Source organism: Schistocerca serialis, chromosome 7, assembly GCF_023864345.2.
Source record: "Schistocerca serialis cubense isolate TAMUIC-IGC-003099 chromosome 7, iqSchSeri2.2, whole genome shotgun sequence".
NCBI classification, from domain to species: domain Eukaryota; kingdom Metazoa; phylum Arthropoda; class Insecta; order Orthoptera; family Acrididae; genus Schistocerca; species Schistocerca serialis.
Window position 1 is genome coordinate 138,177,806 of NC_064644.1, and position 22,024 is coordinate 138,199,829.

At 41.8% G+C, this 22,024-nt stretch overlaps 1 protein-coding gene and 1 non-coding gene across 2 annotated transcripts in view; one reads left to right on the plus strand and one right to left on the minus strand.

The window, feature by feature from the left end:
- LOC126412934 (head-specific guanylate cyclase-like) overlaps positions 1-22,024 on the minus strand; it is a gene marked incomplete at its 5' end in the record, with an annotated part of 516,083 nt that overhangs the window by 42,071 nt on the left and 451,988 nt on the right. The window lies entirely within an intron of this gene.
- Positions 10,706-10,779, plus strand: Trnat-ugu (transfer RNA threonine (anticodon UGU)). Its single transcript has one exon. It is a non-coding gene; the product is annotated as a tRNA-Thr (tRNA).

The window sequence follows — 22,024 nt, forward strand, 5'->3', positions numbered from 1 at the left end:
CGGAGAGAAAAGAATTACAGTCGTAGCCATAATAAATAGTACACTTTATGCGTAAAGTATCACTTCTGGCCGCGTCTTGTTCTCTGTTGTGAATAACAGAGCCAGTTTATCTGGCAACAGGTTCTGATGTGTCCATCCAGGAGATAATGCGCCGGTCCTTTTGAAGAGTAGTTCGAATGTACTTTGTTGACGTACTTAAATTTGGTTACTTGGCTTCGCTACTTTCAGAAACCATTGTAGCAATGGACTGAACTAAAATCGTTTCAGCATGTTGCTTGATAAATACCATTTATGAACAATTTGGTTAAAATTTTGTAAAATTTTTCTATCTTTCCAAAGTAATACTAGTTACACTTGACAATATGATTTTTATTTTAGTTAATATACTCACTATATTTATATTGCGACTCCCTGAGCACTTGAATAATCTGTTCCAAGTGGCTGTCGAACTTTAGGGGATAATACTACTCCAAATGTAAATTTTCAGAAACAGTTTTCGAATTGACTAAAACTTACGTAATATATGTACTTTTTATATCAGTGAAAGACGGCCTGCACTATAGATCATATTACTCTCTTTATCATTTACACTGGCATCATTGTTTTCGACCTTCTAGACTTCTGAGGGCCCATTTCTGCTGCATAATGTGCTTTAATTACTCATGTAGGATTTGTGACAGTTTTTATCCCTGCCGTACTGGTCAAAGCGAGGCAGTCGACCTTTATTTAGATTTATTTAATAGCATAACAGTGGTGAGGGTTAATCTTGGGGCGCCAATAAACGTTTCTGAGTAATGTTGCAGGGCTATATGTTTCACAATTGTCTCTTACGCCCCACATCGCAGATGGTGCGAATAGAACTTTGCGTGAACTACAGTATCCCCGAGAGCCAGATATAAGGTGCGTTTCGCATGAAGCGTTTCTCATGTAGTAAACAATAAAATAGTAAACTATATGTCACGTGCAATGAGCGATAGTGCAGTAAATAACAGTTAGTGATGTTGTGCTCACAATATGTCATTATCTTGTATGGGACACGAAGTAATTGGTCCCTCCAGTATTCGGAAGATAGCTATCTGAAATAAGTGAAATAGTAGTTTACTCATTTTATTTAGTTACTGAGTATCCGGCGTTCCCCGGGTACGTATTTATTCCAGTCTTCATATCCTGCTTCCCCCTGTCTTTATGCATTTCCACCACACCCTTTGTCTGTCCTCCTTCTCGACCTCCCATACTCTATCTCCGCCTCCCCCTCATCCAGTCCATCTCCTCCTCCTCCTAATCTGCCAATCTCCTCGTTCCCTCATATCTTTTGGATTGTGTGCTGTACAATGGTACAATTTCCCAAGTACACCCAGTTGTATAAGTGAAATCTGCTTCCAAAATGTGTCATGAGTACAATTGATACTAAAAACGTAGTAAATTAGAACATCATGCTTCATTTGGCAGTTTTACTGCTTCAGCAGCAAAAATGAAGTAAGCGACAAACTTTTTACTTTCATCATTTAGTGAGAGTCGTCAACGAGAAAAAGTATCGTAAATATTTGAAATTATGTGTAAAATGTTTGGGGGTAAAAAATATTTGCTGTGTACAACGTAAGAACATCCATACTTTATTGATGCAGCATTTGAGATCACTTAGTGATTTGCAACAAACTGTACACATTATTTCGAAACTTAACGACACTTTTTCCGACTGACAACCACCACAAAATTATTGAAAGAAAATCGTTTATCGATTAGAAATCTTTGCTGTTTATGCAATAAACCTGCCACATCATGCTTGATCTTGAAATCTATTACTTCCTTGCCACTAACTCTGTTATCAACACATTTCCCACATTGTATCCACATATCGATGGTAGGCAATGAAAGCCTCGTAACTGTATTTTGTTAAATTTTACAGATGAAGAAAAAACGATTTCTTAGAAAATATATAAAATTATGCTGAATATGATGCCGCATGTATAGCTACATAGTGGGAGTCTAGTTATTGACAGATTACAGAAATCATTGTACTTTGAAATCTCTCTTTGACAATGGATTTACTGGTTACTGGGTGCGGCTCCCCCTGTCGGATGTTCGAGTCCTCCCCTGCGCATGGGTGTTTGTGTTATCCTTAGCTTAAGTTACTTTAAGTTAGATTAAGTAGTGTATAAGTCTAGGGACTGAATACCTCAGCAGTTTGGTCCCATGGAATCTTCCCACATATTTCAAAAATTTTACTAGTTACTGGAATCAGGAAGTATTCGCAGACAGATGGAGATACGAGGCTTTCGTTGCGTACCATCGATATAACGCTGAATGTATCTCCAAAAATATATCATTGTACGAGACATAGTCCAGGAGATGTGATGTCAAATATCGAGATGCACGAAAAACTTCCACATCATGCAAGATGTTTTACAACAAACTCTATTGGCAAATAATTTCTCAGAAAGTATTCACACACATAGCCCAATGTGCTTACTTAAATATGGGCCTATCTTATGACGCGTAATCCAGGAGATTGGACATCGATTACTGAGATGCGCGAAAAGCTGAAGGCATCATATGTGACTTTTAATTTTTTGCTTCTTTACTACAAACATTTCTCACAACACATTGCTCAAGTGGCATTCACATACGCCATTAAATTTTACACAGTTAAATCACTGTACGACACATAGATAAGACACACAAGAGATAAGAATTCATAAAATCTGAGATGCGTGAAAAACTGCTGCACTATCGACGATGTGTTAATTTATCACTTCTTTACAAAGACCTCTATACACAACACATTATGCAGACAGTAGCTACATATACCACTGGGAATAACTGCAAACTTCTGCCATTGCGGGACATATAGTTCAGGAAATATGACGTCATAAACATTGAGATGTGTGAAAATGAAAGTGCAGGGAAAAATTCATTTGTGATACGCGAAAAATATGAGTACATATACGTGTGAAATATCTTAAATATGTGTGAAACGTAGTTTAGATTTGCGTATGTGTGTAAAGCCACAGGTATTAAGCTTATCCTAAACATCTGGAACAATTTCAATAAAATTTGGTACAAATGTTAGTTACAATCTGAATAAAAATACTGTGGGGGTTAAAACCATCAGCCTCCTATTGGTGTGTAGGTGTGTGTGAGTGGGGGGTGAAAATATGAAGAAATAAGAGGGGGAAAAGTGTTGGACAGACATAGAATGAGAAAGAGGAGATGGACAAAGATATGGGGAAGGAGTTACACAGAGAGAGAGGACGGTAAAATGGACAGAAAGAGAGGAGAGGAGGATATGGTAGAGAAAGGAAACAGGAGAACATGGACACAGATAGGGTAGGTGGAAGAGATGGGCTGGTAGAGGCAGGAGAAGGTGACAGAAAGAGAGAGGTTGAGGAGATGATTGAAAGATGGGGTGGGAGGAGGAAATGGGCCAGAGATCAAGGGAAGAAGAGGGCATGACCAGACAGATGGGGGAGGAGTTGGTCAGAGAAAGTTAACAGTAGGAAACGGACACAGAGAGGAAGGAAGTGGAGCTGAACAACGTGAGGGGGAGAAAGAGATGGATAGGAAGAGGGGAACAAGGACTGGGCAGAGAGAGGGGTGGAGGGAATGTATGAAAAGAGAGGCAAAGAGGATAGGACGAAGAGAGGAGATGGACAGAGGAGAAAGGATGAACAAACAGAAGGGTGGAGCGAGAATATGGACCGACAGAAGGGGTACAAGCAGATGGACAGAGAGAGGGGGTAGGGGGTAGCGAGAGATGGACAGAGACAGGGGAAGGAGAAGACTGACAGATAGTTGCGGCTGGAGGAGTTGAATACAGAGAGAGGGTGGAGGACAAGCATAATGAGGCGGGGGGGGGGGGGGGGGGCGGGGGAGATAGACGAGAAGATAATTGCGTAGGCTTCCGCGGCCAGAGTCAGTCGACATACAAGTTTTCTAGGTATGGTACTGTGTCATAATGTAAAAAACTACTGCTGCTGAAGAAAAATCAACGTTTCGTCCACGGTTCCGGCGGCCTTCTTCTGGGTCGATTGGTGCGTTCTAGCTATGCAGTGTCCTTTATGTTTTGTTGTTACTCTTCACTGCGCATGCCATTACGTCATAATTTTAATAAGGTAGTTAGTTTCATTGGTCACATAAGGAAGAAGGAGAGGGCACTTTATTTTTCATAGTTTATGGCGGTGGAGGGAGAACGTAACCTCTGTTGTCTATTGGCTCTTGTGTTATGTGCCATGATTGGTGGTCACCGTCGAATGAGAAGTTGGTTGCTGTTTACCAATTGCTGGACGTCGGCCGCACGGCGGCAGTTATTCGCCGATAGTGCTCGTGCTTAGTGCTGACAGTGCGGTCTTTTAGGCTCTGGTTGCTGGCAGCCAAGATGGGGCAAGCTTGAGTCCATCCTCCCTGTTCACGTTATTAGGGTGTTTAAGTATTTCAATGGCCTCTATGATTTTGCGTTTCGTCATAACTGGCTGCTTGGCCAACTCACAGGACTTGCTGAATTTTATGTCTTTTCCGCAGTCTTGCTGATGTTCTGCCACTGCGGATTTGTTGTGTTGCCCTAGACATATGTAGCGCTCGTGTTCTAGAATGCGCGTTGCTATTGGCCTACCAGTCTCGCCGATGTATGCCTCTCCACATTCACATTTCACCTTGTAAACGCCTGCAGCGCGCTGTTGGCTTCAGTTCGTCTATTACTTGCTTATCTTACTTACTTGTGTTCGTCGACGAGGCTGTGTGGATCGACTTATAGCTGTAGCCATTGGCTAGAAACGTTGTGCGTAGCCTTTGAAGCTCAGGTGTGATGTTTTGAGCATTATTTAGGCGCTGCGCACGGATTGCCAATGAACGGATGACAGAGTTCTTCTGTGCTAGGTGGTGGTAGGACTGGGCGTGCAGATACTTATCTGTATGTGTAGGCGTGCGATATACTCTGTGTCCCAGTGTGCCCTTCGTTATCCTGTATACTTCGACGTCTAGAAATGAAATTGCACCATTCTTTTCTACTTCGAGCGTGAACTGTATTTCCCGTGCATATTGTTCGAATATTCGTGAAACGTGTGTAGCTCCGTTTCACCATGAGGCCATATAGCGAACATGTCGCCCACGTATCTGAACCAGCAACGTGGGCGTAAAGGAGCTGAACCAAAGGCCGTTGCTTCAAAGGCTTCCATGACAATGTCGGCTGCCAGCGGACATAGTGGAGACCCAATTGCTAAGCCGTCTCTCTGCTCGTAGTATTTTCCTTGCCATTTGAAGTACGTTGAAGTCAGGCAGAATCCTACCAGGTGGCATTTCTCTGGAGGGACATGCTCCTGGAGGATGCGGATAGTTTCATCAACTGGCATGTTCGTAAATAGTGACTTCACAACAAAGCTGACAATGATTTCCGTAGGTAAAATTGTTTCTCCCTTTAGGCGTTCTACAAAAGTGCATCGAGATCTTCACATTAAAAAGTCCGTCTTTCCAAGTAGACGTTTTAATTTGCTGGCTAGATACTTCGCCAAATTGTAAGTAGGCGAATTGATTCCATTCACTATTGGCCTCAAAGGGCAACTGCTTACGTATCGTTGGAACACCATAAATTCTAGGAGATACTGGTCCTCTGGGAACAAGACTCTTGGTTGTGTCAGCGTCAATTCTCGAGTCCTTAATCACAGCCTGCGTCTTTCGAATTATCTTTGCCGTAGAGTCCGCCCGTAGTTCTTTGTACATGGGATCGTTTAATAATTCTTTCATCCTGTCTTCGTACTGCAAGGAGTCTAAGATGACAGTAGCATTGCTTTTGTCTGCTGTTAATATCACAATTTCGTCGCTGCTTTTCAGTTCCCTGATAGCTGCCCTTTCCTCTCGGCTAAGGTTGTGTTTCGGTGGCTTGACACGTAACACAACTCGAACGGTTTCCTGTCAAATGTGTCAATGTGTGCCGGAATGCTGTTTCTCCGGATTCTACAATTTCTTCTATGGGAATCGGCTAAGGTGTGACGACAAAGTTAAGTACTTCAGCTAGTGCTTCTATGACTGCGTTGCTGACGGGATGAGATGAAAGACTCACTACTGTTCGCGATGTATCTAGTCGAGGCTTAGTGTTCCGTGTCGTCTTTGCTAGCAGCTCAAATTTCTTCTTCTGTCGAATGGCGGCGGTTTCACTCGTTGCATACGCTTGCAGGTGAGTGATTCTGTCGACGTTATTCCAGTCGGTAGGCGATAACGTAGATGTATTTGCGGCAACTGTTTGTTGTTCAAGTCAAGTTCTCTTCTCACCTGCAGAATACACTCCTTCAGCCAACTTGAAACTTCCTGGCAGATTAAAACTGTGTGCCGGTCCCAGACTCGAACTCTTGCCCGCGAAAGACATTGGTACTGAGTTCGAGTCTCGGCCCGGCGAACAGTTTTAATCTGCTAGGAAGTTTCATATCAGCGCACACTCCGCTGCAGAGTGAAAACCGCATTCTTGTAGCAGCCAACTTCACATTTGACGGTGACCACCAATCATGGCACATAACACAAGAGCCAATAGACAACAGAGTTTACGTTCTCCCTCCACCGCAATAACCTATTAAACGAAAGTTCCCTCCCCTTCTTCCCTAAGTGACCAATGAAACTAACTTCCCTTTTAAATTTATTACGTAATGGCATACGCAGTGAACAATAACAACAAAATATAAAGTACACTGCATAGCTAGAACGCACCTTTCGACCCAGAAGAAGGCCGCTGCAACCGTGGGCGAAACGTTGGTTTTTCTCCAGTAGCAGTAATTTCTTACATTATGACGTCGTACCATACCCAGAAAAATTTTTATGTCGAGATGAGAAGATGTACAGAGGATTTTGGAATGAGGAAATGGAGTAATAGAAGACTGAGGTAATTACACACCTGGGCAATGCCCTGTGCTAATAACAATAAATGAAACACGAAACAAAGCATTCGAATAAATGTATTTCAGAAAAAACTTATCAGCTGCTGCAAGTAATTATTGTACGGAACAGAAGTGAGCCACAAGGAAACCTTTGATCTTGCCTTGGAACGCTTTTTGATTTTCATTTAATTTTTTTTTCAGAACTGATAGAGGCCTTTTGAAAATAGATCGTGTGTTTTGTTTAATACTTAAGGAAAGCACTCCGTCTTCGCTTTTCCACCTAGTTTCACTGAACTAATGTTCCAGTTACTTCTCAATGAGTCATTATCGAAAGCAACAAAACCCCTGAGTGGAATATGTGTACGGGGACGGTTGAGTACAAACTGCAAGATATCTAAAGAATAGCCTAATGAAGTTTGCGAACTGATACTGCTGATCAGTCTGACCTCGCGTTTGATAGCCGAGAGCCGGCCGTAGTGGCCGTGCGGTTCTAGGCGCTACAGTCTGGAGCCGAGCGACCGCTACGGTCGCAGGTTCGAATCCTGCCTCGGGCATGGATGTGTGTGATGTCCTTAGGTTAGTTAGGTTTAATTAGTTCTAAGTTCTAGGCGACAGATGACCTCAGAAGTTAAGTCGCATAGTGCTCAGAGCCATTGGAAGCATTTGAATTTGATAGCCGAGAATATTCTCGATGAGTACGTAGTCGCCAAAAATATAACACCATGCGAAACGATACAGTAAAAGTAGACGCAGTAAAGGACTCTTCGTGTTCCAGTGTCAAGAGACTGTGGTCGACTTCACTGCCCTATTAGCTACACCATTTATATTACGTTCCACGTGTTTCACAAGAGCACTTGTATTATCTCTCCTGTTTCGTTCCAAATCACTGATTAATATCAAGAATAGATACGGAACCATAACCTAATCCTCGCGAGTCTTCTCATTACATTGCAAAATGGTTCAAATGGCTCTGAACGCTATAGGACTTAACTTCTGAGGTCATCAGTCCCATAGAACTTAGAACTACTTAAACCTAACTAACCTAAGGACGTCACACACATTCATGCCCGAGGCAGGATTCGAACCTGCGACCGTAGTGGTCGCGCGGTACCAGACTGTGGCGCCTAGAACCGCTCGGCCACTTGGGCCGGCCTTACATTGCTCCAGACTGATTCAAATGTCTTCATTGTTTGAAGATATTGGTGGGCAGCCTTTTGCTTCTCTACTATCCAGATATCAAGACAACCATTGCTAAATTTTTCCGGTCCCATAATGTTCCAACACATGCGAAAGTGTTTAATGTTCCTCTGCCAGAGTATTTTCTACTGGTAGCTCCGATATCTTGAATGTCCCCAGGATCTCTTATGTTTTCAGGTCTACAGGGGTTGCCGATGTTCCGGTACGCTTTAGAAGCTCAGTGACGTAATACCTCGTTAGAGTTTTAACAATCTGGTATACTGTATGACACACGTGCTGTAACAAGGCGGGGGGGGGGGTGAAACACTATTGCGAGGTGTTAATCAGGGGAAGTAATTGATAAGGTGTGGCCGAACTTCATGTCAGTAAAGAGCAACATGTAATCAAACACTAGAGTATTGACGCTAGCAATACCAAGAGAGCAAATTTCGTACTTTTATGGTAAGAACTGAGCGGTTGGTGATTGTTTAAGAATGAGTAAAAATAATCGTTAACAAAAGACACTTTGATCGGGGACCTGGTCAATTTTTGGGTGGCGTGAGAATGGAATTGGAATTGATACAGCGATATAAAGTACAGTCTTAAGCTCGAGCAGCTATCCAATCAATGGAATGGTAAGAATCTGAACCATAAGGATTAAAAGAGAGTGTCCGAAGGTGGCATCAGCCCAACAGTTTCGATAAGAAACTTATAGAGGTAGGAAATAACAAGATTCTGGTGAGCAAGTTATTAAAGTTACGACCTAAATATTTCATTCTAAGACGTAACGCGTAAGGTATTAATAACACAGTTTTTTTACTGCCACCAATGGAGACATTCCGAACGGGTGGACTGTGAAACATATAAGCGATCAGGGTGAACTACAAACGGGATTGGAGCACCCGCAAGATGAATGGATAGATAACAAAAGAAGTGGACTACAGGATTCATAAAGTAAGGAGACACCAAGGTGATGACCTAGTGGAACCGTTAATGGAATGTCCCGGAGCACGTAATGTAAACCTGGTTAGGAACGGAGACTGGAAAGACATTCCTCCGGAAATCGAAACCAACATCTTAAGAACTGACATTCTAATTCAGTAGGAAGAGTTTTCAAAAATAAGTAAGCTGTCAAGCATCTCGTGCTTTCATTGTAAAGAATCCTTAGGTAGGCTATACTGTAAATATATTGCCAAAGTATATACAGAGAAACCAGTCTAGTTTAAGTACCTGAAATATCTAAAGCAAGAATCCAAAACAGTACCACAATTACAATTACATCATATTCAGTTGGTAAAGAAAAGTTTTCAGTAAGCTTTGAATGACGCAAAAAAGATATTACAAAATGCGAAAGACTGATGCAGTAAAATGTATCCCAAAATACAGTTAACGTATACGATACTCTCACTCACAACCATGCTAATTCTTGGGAGTACGAATGGGAACAGTATTTAAAAATCATGTCTTTGAACTAAGTCGCATGAGATAGAGATGAAGTTAGAAGGTATATCTTAGCGGCTAATGCAAAATGAAAACAGCTCTCGCGTCACAGGTGCCATGAAAGTTACATTTGTTTGTTGAAAAAATGTATCTGCAGCAGAGATTACATCGGTTTACAACCTTTCCCTTAAATACCATTGTACCATTTGAGTAGATACCCCTGTTTTTTCAAGTGATGAAGATGGGAGGAGTTTCAAACAATTTAACCTTTTTTTAACTTTTTTTGTAGTACATACAGTTTCTTTATGTTGAGCGTCGTTTCACTGCTTCAAAGCTGCCGGTACAAACACCGATTTAGCGGAAAAGCGACTGTGTTGAACTTCACACGCTGCTGGTCTGGTATAGGGCGAGACCTCACCTTTCCCTTTTCGAAAATAAATGCGAAGCTCGCGTTTATTCAGTTTCTCTGGCGAACAAATATGCTTTCCGATAATCGACTCGAGAGTTAGTGAGAGAGTTTAAATTTATATTCTTTTATTGATACTCGCTCATCTGCGTTCATCCTATACACCGCCGATGAATGTTAAGTAAGTGATATTCTACCAAATATTGCACCTTCTTTATTCTTTGTTATCGAAACTTATGGAACACTACTATTTTTATTTTTATTGTTATGCTGGTGAAATTCTTGGGATTACCACTTCCTCGTTAAGTGTATATTCGCAAGGTACCTGGAATTTTCTTTTCCTACCATCAATCCTTCTGACCTGTTGGTGCACCCACCTCCCAGTGCCAGAGAAGCGCTACTATACAGCATTCTCACTTCTTCCTTAACTTAGAAATTCCTCCATCTAATTAAAGCTGATGTTTCATATCACTAAACATTTTTTTGGGTAAGAAAACCCTATCCACCTATGCTGCACTGCTAGTTCTATCTAACTCAGTTATGCTTCTGATGTAATAGAATTCTTTAATTTTTTGTACTACCAGGCCGGCATTGTGATCTTAAATTTGTCACTAATCTCGTTTCTGCTACTCCTCGTTTCTTTGGGCTCCGTTTACTTTAATCTTAATCTACATCACCATGTTCGTGTTGCTGTTTATTCATTAGAGGCGATTTCTGAGAGTTAATCCAATTCTTGATATATACTAAGAGAATATATACGTTGAGAATGTGGGTTTCGCGGGAGGCGTGCCAGAGATAAATACCTGCAGTCGGGCTATCCTCTGTGTCCTCGGTGGCTCAGATGGATAGAGCGTCTGCCATGTAAGCAGGAGATCCCGGGTTCAAGTCCCGGTCGGGGCACACATTTTCATCTTTCCCCGTTGACGTAAGTCAACTCCTGTAAGCAGCTAAGGGTGTTCATTTCATTTCATTGTAATTCCAATTCTTGATGCCTTATTTCATTTCCATCACTTTGACATAAGAGATGAACAGTAGCGACGAGAGATTGCATTAATTTCTTACGCCTTTCTGAATCCGAGCACTCTCTTAGTATTCTATTCTGTTCCCCTCTGTTGGTGCTTCTGCGTGTTGTAAATTTACCGTCTATTCCCACAGCTGCCCACGCTCAGTAGAAGCGCGGTCGGTGGCAGCTTGTCACGGTTTGCGCGGCTTCCCCCGTCTGAGGTTACAGTCCTCCCTCGGGCGTGTGTGTGTGTGTGTTGTTGTTGTTGTTAGCGTAAGTTAGTTTTAGTTAGATTAAGTAGTGTGTAAGCTTAGTGACCGGTGACCTCAGCAGTTTCGTCCCGTAACATCTTACCACAAATTTTCAAACATTTTCCCACAACTTACTCCTAATTATTTCAGCATTCGGAGCTTCTTACACTATTTTACACAGCCGAATGCTATTTCTAGGTAGACAAATCCTATGAAAGTATGTTTTACTTTCTTTAGTCGTCTTCCGTTGTTCAGCGCAACGTCAGAACGACGTCTCTGGCGTCATGATTCTCTCAAGGTCAAATTTATCGGCACTTACAATTGTTCAATTTTATTTTCCAATCTTCTGTATCGTACCATGCCAGCAACTCGGATCAGGTAAATCTCATTACTCTCCGCTTTTACTGTTTTCGGGATCGTTTAAATCACGTCGTTTTACAATTCGATCATCTGTCTGCAGCCACATGGATTCCACACACGTACTTGAACAATCATTTAAATATCAAACCTGGACATACCTGTCGGAAGAAATTTATCGACCACTTCAATCCTAGATTTTAGAAATTCTGAAAGAATGTTATGTATCACTCCAGCCTTCATTGATCACATTTTTACTAGGACTGTAACACACGTAGTCTAATACTGTATGCCCCATGTCTTCTAAGTGCACTCCCATTTCACCTTTTATCAAACCATCAGACAGTCGTCTCCTCTTAGAGACCTTCAGTGAATTCTTTCCGCCTATCTGCTCTCTACCCTACTTTTAATAATGCAAATCTTTTTGTAAAGTTGATTGTCGTAATTCTTTCTTATCGAAAACTATTTTGACGATTCTATATGCTGTGCCGAAAGTACAGCATACAATTTGTTGTAAGATGTACCGAGTTTCGACAATAACGAAATGGAAAATACCACTTTCGGAAAAAGTGATAAGTGCTTCTCACTTCTGGATCTGTTGAATACTCTCGTACTGGGTGACTACAACCTGAAGAATGATGATAAGGTATGATTTTGTTACAAATAAACATAAAGCTAATATCAGTTACATTACACTTTCAAGTACTATGCGAAAACAGTTTTTGTTTACACGACTTTTAGACATAAATACTCGAAAAATATATCTACCTGAAAAAGTAAAAGTTTTCTCTGTGCACGTTTACGTGTGTGTGTCTTAGTTACGGCGAAGCTTGAATAATTACATTTTCTTGAACTTGTCACAAAAATTCACATTGATATTTTTTTGAACACGAAAATGCGCGCGCGCGCGCGCGCGCGCGTGTGTGTGTGTGTGTGTGTGTGTGTGTGTGTGTGTGTGTACACAACTGAGAGGCATATCGCTGTCTTACCCAAATATCATTGAACATGACGCCAATATTGGTGAAACTTACGCAATGTCCTCCAAAAGACTCCATATATTTGGATTTGGCACAAATTCAAGTACACTTGCGTTATTTCATCAATATACTGAGATTCACTTCAATACCCACTAAAATATTACGCTGTGATTTGCTGCCACACTTTAATAGTACCTCATTTTAATACTACTTTGTGATTGGCTGGACGGGGTAGTGGAGAGTGGAAAGCGAATGGTGGGGCCAAGCTGATAGTATGCTTTTACTCCTTTCTCTGCACACAGGAGATCCGAAGGTCATTCTCATTCGGTTCAACGATGTCCCTATTGATCGTTTCAGTGATCAAGGTGTTGTGGTGCGGGGAGGCATGTTGTTGCATAGGCGTTCTGACTTCCAAATCTCTGAACATGATACATTCAGCCTTCAACGTTATTTCAACACTGTCCTCATTCCATTCCGCCCTGAATGCCAGTTTATGGATTACTATGCGGGACCACATCTACCAGCGTACTTGGAGAAGCTCTTGGAATGAGAGGATACTCGCTGAGTAGACTGACCTGTCCACACCCTCGACTTAAATCTGATCGAGCACGTCTTGGATGCGGTGGTTAGACTTACTTCAGCAAGTCCACAACCAGCACCGACTAACCACCAGTTGTCAAATGCACTGGTGGACGTATGAAACGCCCTATCAGTAGAACTCCCTATCGGCTCCGTGGCCAGAGTGGGAGCACTTTGCACAGCATTCATTGCTGTCCATGGTTATTGTAGACTCTATTAATAACGATGTCCTACCTTTTATAATGTCCAGCGGCAATCATGTATTGCGGTGACTTCGGTGTAATTATAGTACTTGAACAGCAGTGTCATTTCTGTTCGACGCATTGCGTATGTTTTTTCAGTTATCTTCTGTAGTACATTGTAGCAGTTATTTCAGTGTACGATTCAAGTATCATGGAGCTATGTCTCATGGCAGTGGCATGTAATTCAAAAGCTACCTTCGTTCTTAAGGTTTACACACATGTGTACGTACACACGAGGAATGATCAGAGAGGAATTCTCAATACTCATTTTAGATAAAGAAACTTTCAGAATAAATGCTTAATCATCGAATAGTATAATGACGTAGGAGAACTGTATAAAACAAAGAATGTAAGATTTGAAAATGATTGAATAACAACACTCTAACGACATAGGACATGCGATTATCCGTCCTGACGGAAGAGGAAATAGAATTAATCGTAACGCTAATAACTTACACAACAACATGTCTTAACGCATCTATCATCCTGTTCCTTTCTCTTATCAATATTTGCCACTTATTTCTTTCCTGCTTTTTTGTGCAGAACCTCATTTTTTATATAACAGTCACCTGAATTTCAGTCCACCTCCTTAGCTGAGTTCAGTTATGCTTGGAGCGCTGAGCGGGAAGGTTCTGTTTATCTAACTTGCCGCAGCGTCGCTAGTGTCGAGCTATCCTCGTCAGTACCGTTCCGTTTGGCGAGTGAGTTGTAGCGCCCCCCCCCCTCCCCCCCCCCCCCCAGCGCCTTATTGTTTGTTGGAGTTCGTCTACTTGCGGCAGAGTCGGCCGCCCGGCTATGGCTTATGGCTACCATAGTTTCCGCGCGTACTCCACTAATAAATGCTGTGAGCTTTACTTTCCATAAAACAACTCGAAACGTGTTGCCAGGGTCTGTAGAAATCCACCGTGGCCTGAGATACAGTTCATTTTAAAGCTGATTTGTTCTACTCCGCTTATTTTGCCGCGGACGAGTACGTGTCTTAAGTGAAATTGAAGGATCCCCTTCCACGTTGAATGATTGCTGTCGCGACATGATTCTCAAGTTCTGTTAAAGCATCGCGATAATTCCGTTAATATGTACTCACTCGCATATGCTGAAATTGACAATACCATTGTTCGAGTGATCAACCTCCCGCCGGACGTAGATGACAAATTTATAAAGGACATATTCCTCAAAAGTCTCCTGGTCTGGATGGATTCCCAACGAATTTTACTTGATTTTTGGCCTGTGTTGGGTGCTACGTTTACGATCCGGAATGCCCTGAAATGTCTACCCCTGTTAGCTTTTTGCCCAATTACTTTATCAAGCTTCGATTATAAGTCTGTGGCAAGGGCAGTTAACAATAGAATGCCGGCTCTGATGGGGACGATAGTTGCAAAACATCACAGCTGCGTGTACTTGGTTGCATATAGTCGAGTGTCGTGACAAAATTTCGGTCACTGCTGTAACGTCTAAATGTTGTGCCCAAAGTCTTAAAAAAGACTTTGGTAAAGCATTTGACCGTGATACTCACGACTCTTTGCTTCGGATTATGGAGACTTTTGGCTTTACTATTGACATACGGGAGTGCTCTCTAAACTCTTTGGGTGTTTCAGCTTCTGTGGTTGTTATTAGCGAACTGAAGTCCTCAATAAACAATCTTCGGGAAGTGCCTCAAGGAAGCCCGCTGACATTGACTTTTTTGTGTTGTCTCTGGGGCCTCTACTTCGGATTCAGGCATCCCAGCTGAAAGGCTGGACGCTTTCCGGAGAGGCAATAGCCGTTCGTGCACACGTAGTTGATGTGATGGTTCTACTCCGCAAGGACCTTTGTCGCAGACCTGGTGCACTACTTAATGAAGGTAAATGCCGTCTTCTTACTTTGCGACGTTTTGATGACGCTGCTGTTCCACGGGCTACTGCACTGGATCGGCATACGTCTCTTGGTATCATTATTGATCGTTGTCCACTGAAAATGGCGTCCCCAATTGGAAGTCTGTTACTGACAAAATTCAGGGACGCAACGATAGAACATGAAAGGCGTTCACTTACTCTACAAAGTCTGAATACTGGAAAAATTTGGCTTACGTAGAGCTTTTTACGTAACCCAAGTTCGGAGAGGATGTTCTTGGCTAATATACTAAGGAAGACACAGATGCTGTATGTGCGACGCACGTTTATCCGTTTCCCTCCATGATGGTGAAGGAACTACAATACTTATCTGGTCGTGACTTGTGGAAGCGGCATATCTTTCGCTTACAGTACGACGTGCTGTCGAAGCCTCGTTCGTCTGAATTACATGATATGCTGAGTGTAAAGAACAGTCTGACAAGTACAGAAAATGGGTTGAGCACAAATAGAACGAAGACGAAAATAATTAGAAGTAGCAGAAACGAGAAAAGCGTGAAAGTTAACACATTCCTAAGCACTGTAAAAAATCCTTTTGATGTTACGCACTGTCCAGAGGTAAGAGAACGCTAACTTGTCGTAAGAAAATACTCCTACACGTAAGTCAATAAAAAATTACAAGTACCGTCTGGTTATTTCGGAACCAGATCTTTCCTCCAGATGTGAAGAGCAGTTTCATTATCAGAGGATATGCATTCCTTGTGGCTGCGAGGAAAACATAGAACTGGAATATCAATGAGATATTTTGAGGGAATAATATGGGGTAGGAGAGATATATAAACCTAAGTCGCCGATTCAGTATAGCAGCATCACTATAGAGACGTAGCGATTCAGAAAATGGGGAAAAATTTCTTTATACCAGTTTTGGATCTTTCGCAACAATAAATAATTTATTGAAAACTGACCTTGAAGATGTTTCTCTTGTAGATCCTAATACACCGTCGGACAGTTCGTTTATTCCAAAAACTAGCCATAGACATGGTAGGAAACGCATACTGTACTTCCTACCGCAGTCGAGCGGTTGAGACAGACAACGCAGCAGGAACGCACTGGCAAGTTATGGTCGGTTCAAAAGGCGGTTGTCGCAAAGATGCGCATTATTATACAATGAAGTGACAAAAATCGTGAGATACATCATATCGTGTCGGATATTCTTTGCCCAGAATGGATTCAACAAGTCGTTGGAACAGCAGAGCAGAAAAATTGGGCAGTAAATAATAGCCAAACAGTGGCTGGTGGAGGATGTTGTGCACGAACTGACGTCTCAACTATGTCCATAAATGTCTGTCCGATTTACGTCGGATGAACTGGATGACCAAATCATTGACGGAAATTCTCCAGAAAGTTCTTCAAACGAATTAAGAACGATTATGGCTCAGTGATATGGCTTACTGTCATCCATAAAAATTTAAACGTGGCTTGAAAGCATGATGGCAATGAAAGGCTGTAAGTAGTCTCCAAGTACACAATGATTTCCAGTCAATGAATGGTTAGTAGAACCAGAGGACCCAGTCTATTCCATGTAAACACACCCTCTATCATTGTGGTGACACCACCACCTTGTACAGTGCCTTGTTTACAGCTTTGATCCATGTCTTAGTTGGGTCTACTCACCACTCGAACCCCACCATCAACTCTTATCAACTGATATCGGTACTAATTTGCAGAAGCCACGATTTTACTGTCGTATAGGGTCCAACGATATGTTCACCAGCCCAGAAGATGTGCTCCAGGCGATGTCGTGCTGTTAGCAACGGCACTCGCGTCGGTCGTCTGCTGCCATGGCCTATTAATGTCAAAAATGGTTGAAATGGCTCTGAGCACTACGAGACTTAACATCGGAGGTCATCAGTCCCATAGAACTTAGAACTACATAAACCTAACTAACCTAAGGACATCACACACATCCATGCCCGAGGCAGGATTGGAACCTGCGACCGTAGCAGTCACGCGGTTCCGCACTGAAGCGCCTAGAACCACTCGGCCACCGCAGCCGGCGCCGCACTGTCCAAACAGATATGTACGTCGTACGTCCGACATTGACTACGCCTGTTATTTCACGCAACACTGCTTTTCTGTTAGCACAGGCTTCTCTATGCAAACGCCGCTGATTTCGATTGCAAAAGCCAAGGCCATCAGCCATTCCCTTGTCTGTGTTCCGGTTTCACCACTGTACATGTTTCCCTACCATACAATGCAGTGCTCCAAATTTACATATCCAGAAATTTGATCCTCAAATTGAACCCTATGTCAACAGCATGAAGATGCGGAAGGCACAGGAAACCACAGCATGAAAGACACATAACGTGTACCCACAGCCCTTATTGAATTTAATTATGATTATTTTTTCTTGTTATTTGTTTAATTTTCTGTGTTTGTGAGGGTGCTTTAGTTCTTTCCATTATTGGTTCAATGATCTGGTCTCATGGTAATATTTTTTTAAATTCTTTCTGCTTATCTTTACGTCAAAGCATTTATGTGGCCTGTATTTGAAAAAAGTGTCATGATTATCTCTCAATTGGCAGCAGACTCCGGAATAGTCCCCCATTCGGATCTCCACACGGTTACTGCCAAGGGGTAGCTGACCATCACAAAAAGATTCATTAACCAACAATAGATAACGTTTTACCAGTCGGGGCCTAGTATTTCAGAAGCTCTAACGTGGTAGGGAAGATAGAAAATCAGCAAAGGGAAATGCACAAATTCACTCTATATTTTCTAGGTGTCAGTGAAGCGAAATGGAAAGATGGCAAGGATTTATGGTCGAATGAGTATAGGACAATATCAATAGCAGCAGAAAAGTGATATAATGGGAAGAAGATTCGTTATGAATAGGCAGGTGAAACAGAGAGTGAGTGGGATTTCTCTGATCAGAACGGACAGCAAACCAACACCGACAGTGATAGTACAGGTATACAGGTATACATTCCGACGCCACAGGCTGAAGATAAATAGTAAAACTGTATGAGGATACTGAAAAGGTAATGCAGTACGTAAAAGGAGATGAAAATTTAATAATCGTGGGTGACTGTAATACAGTTGTAGTGGAAGGAGTAGAAGAATAAGTTACAGGAGAATATGTGTTTGGGACAGGGAGTGAGACAGGAGGAAGAGCAATTGAGTTCTGCAATTACGAATACTCCGTTCAAGAAGAACAAGAGGAGGAGGTATACTTGGAAAAGGCTGGATGAAACGGGAAGACTTCAGTAGATTACATCAAGGACAGACAGAGACTCCGAAATCAGATACTGTATTGTGAGGTTTATCCAGGATAGTAGTGATGAAGAGCAGATTGAAGTTTAAGAGATTAGTCAGGAAGAATCTATATGCAAAGATGTTTTATACATAGGTACTAAGTAATGATGAGCACGCTTAAACTTCTCAAAGGCTGAAGGTACCCTAATGAGGAATAACTCAGTAGGCAGTATAGCTGAAGGGGAATGGACATGTCTAAAAAGGGTAATCACAGAAACTGGAAAGAGAAACACAGGTACAAAGAAGGTAACTGCGTAGAAACCATGGGTAGCAGAAGAAATAGTTCAGTTGATCGTTGAAAGACAGAAATACAAGATTGTTTATGAAACATCAGGAAGACAGAAAGACAAGTCGCTGAGGAATGAAATAAATAGGAAGTGCAGAGAAGCTAAAACGAAATGGATGCATGAGAAACGCGAAGAAGTCGAAAAAGAAATTATTGTCGGGAGGTCTGACCCGTCGTATAGGAAAGCCAAAACGACCTTCAGTGAAATTTAAAGCAAGGGTGGTGACACAAAAGTAAATTTACTGTTAAACGCAGAGGAGAGAGCTGAAAGGTGGAAATAGTATATTAAAAACCTCAATCAGGGAAAAGGTTTGTCTCATGTGATAAAAGAAGAAACAGAAGACGATTTAGAAGAGATAGAGGCTCTAGTATTTGAATCAGAATTTAAGAGAGCTTTGGAGGACTTCAGATCAAATAAGAGAGAAGGGGTAGATAACATTCCATCAGATTTTCTAAAATCATTGGTGTGTTGACTGTATGAGTTGGAGACATTTCATCGTACAATCAGATTAACAACTCACGCATCCATGTTGCTTTCAAGAATAATATACAGAAAAATGAAAAAGAAAATTGAAGATGTATTAAATGACGATAAGTTTGGCTCGGATTAAAAAGGGTGTAAGAAAGGGATGTAATCTTTCCCCCGACTGTTCAGTCTGTACATAGAAGAGGCGATGATGGAAATAAGAGAACGATTCAGGAGTGGAATTAAAATTCGTCTATTTATGGTGAAAGGATATCAATGATGAGAATCACTGTGAAGTTGCTATTCTGAGTGAAAGTGAAGAAGAATTATATGATATGCTGAACGGAATGAAAGTCTGATAGTACTGAATATGGATTGAGAGTAAATCGAAGAAAAACGAATGTAATGAGAAGTAGCGGAAACGAGAAAAGCGAGAAACGTAACATCATGATTGATGGTCACGAAATAGATCAAGTTAAAAAATTCTGCTACCTAGGCAGCAAAATAACCAATGACGGTCGGAGAAGAACGACATTGGAAGCAAACTATGACTGGCTAAAGTGCATTCCAGGACAAGAAAAGTCTAGTACTATGTAACACAGGCCTTTATTTGGGGAAGAAATTTCTAAGAATGTAGGTTTGGAGAGCAGCATTGTATGGTAGTGAAACATGGACTGAGGAAAAACCGGAACAGATGAGAATCAAAGCATTTGAGATGGTGCTGTAGGTAAATGTTGAAACTTAGGAGGATTGATAAGGTAAGGATTGATGAGGTTCTCCACAGAATCGGAGAGGAGAAGAATATATGGAAAACGCTGACAGGTTGATAGTTCAAAATGGTTCAAATGGCTCTGAGCACTATGGGACTTAACATCCATGGTCATCAGTCCCCTAGAACTAAGAACTACTTAAGCCTAACTAATCGAACCCGGGAACCTGGGCGTGGGAAGCGAGAACGCTACCGCACGACCACGAGCTGCGGACACGACAGTTCATCTGTTAGGACTTCAGGGAATGACTTCTGTGATAATAGAGAGAGCTGTAGAGTGCAAAAACTGTAGAGGAAGAGAGATTGCAATAAATCGAGGAAATAACTGAGGACACAGGCAGCAAGTGCTACTCTGAGAGGAAGAGTTTGGCACGGTAGAGGAATTCCTGGCGGGTCACTTTAAACCAGTCAGAAGACTGCACTGATGACTCAAACAAAAAAAGAAATAGTGTTCTCTTGGCCAGGAATGCCCTTTTAGCCAGTGCTACTCTGCTTTTGATGTCCTCTTTGCACCGACTGTCACGGGTTTTTTGGCTTCCTAGTTAGCAGAATGCCTTAACTTTATCTACTTCATGCCCATCAATCCTGATGTTAACTTTCTCGCTTTTCTCATTTCTGCTACTTGTCATTACTTTCGTCGTTGTTCTGTTTTGCTCAACCCATTTTCTGTAGCCGTTAGACTGCTCATTCCACTCAACATATCACGTAATTCTTCTTCACTCTCAATGAGGATAGCAATCTCATCAGCAAATCTTATCATAGAAATATTTCATCTTCAATTTGAAATCCACTCTTCAACCTTCTTTTTATTTCCTTCATTGTTTCTTCGACGTAAAGGCTGAACAGTAGCGACTAAAGACTGTGTCCCTTTCTACAAACTTTTTAATTAGGGCGGTCCGTCCTTGGTCTTCCACTCTCTTGGCTCTTGTAAATGTTATGTACACCAGTGTATACCTATTGCGTATTCCTATTCGCCTCAGGATTTCGATCATTTTGTACCATTTTACACTGTCGACAGTTTTTCCAGGTCGACTAATCCTGTGAAGGTGTTCTGATTTTCCTTTTGTTTTGCTTCACTTATGGACCAGAACGTCAGAATTATTTTTCTTGTGCGTTTACCTTCTCTGAAACCTGGCACGCATGGTCGTAATTGTTTTCTGGAGACTTTACCTTCTCTGAAGTTATACCGATCGCATCTAACATGATCCATAATTCTCACACTTGTCACTTCTTGCAGTATTCGGAATTGTGTGGATGAAGTTTTCCGAAAGTATCGCCAGACACATACGTTCTACTCACCAACGTGAACAGTCATTTTGTTGTCGCTTCCCCAAATGATTTTAGTAATTCCGATAGAGTATTATCTATAACTTCTGCCTTATTTGATTATAATTTTTCCGAAACTCTTTTTAAATCTGATTCTAGTATTGGATCCCTATCTCTTCCGAATCGACTCCTATTTCGTCTTCTATTACATCAGCTAATTTTAACGCAACGCGGGCCTAGTAAAACTAGGGCCAGCGGCTCAGGCAGCCTCCTCAGCGGCAAAGTCCCGTTCAAGGTCACCCGCCTACCGAGCAACCAAGAGCGGCACTGCCACCAAAACAAAAAGTGAATATATTTTTTGAAAAGAAAACGGATGGAGATAAGGATCAGAGATAAGGAAAGGACAGCACACACTTTATTGTCTATAATACGGCATACAGTCATCGTTGATCTTGATTTTACAATTGCCATTGCCAACTTTCGCCCACAAAAACAGGTACTCATCAGCATTTAACTTCTTCTTTCTTCTAGTAGACAATACATCTACATCTACATCTACATTTATACTCCGCAAGCCACCCAATGGTGTGTGGCGGAGGGCACTTTACGTGCCACTGTCATTACCTCCCTTTCCTGTTCCAGTCGCGTATGGTTCGCGGGAAGAACGACTGTCTGAAAGCCTCCGTGCGCGCTCTAATCTCTCTAATTTTACATTCGTGATCTCCTCTGGAGGTATAAGTAGGGGGAAGCAATATATTCGATACCTCATCCAGAAACGCACCCTCTCGAAACCTGGCGAGCAATCTAC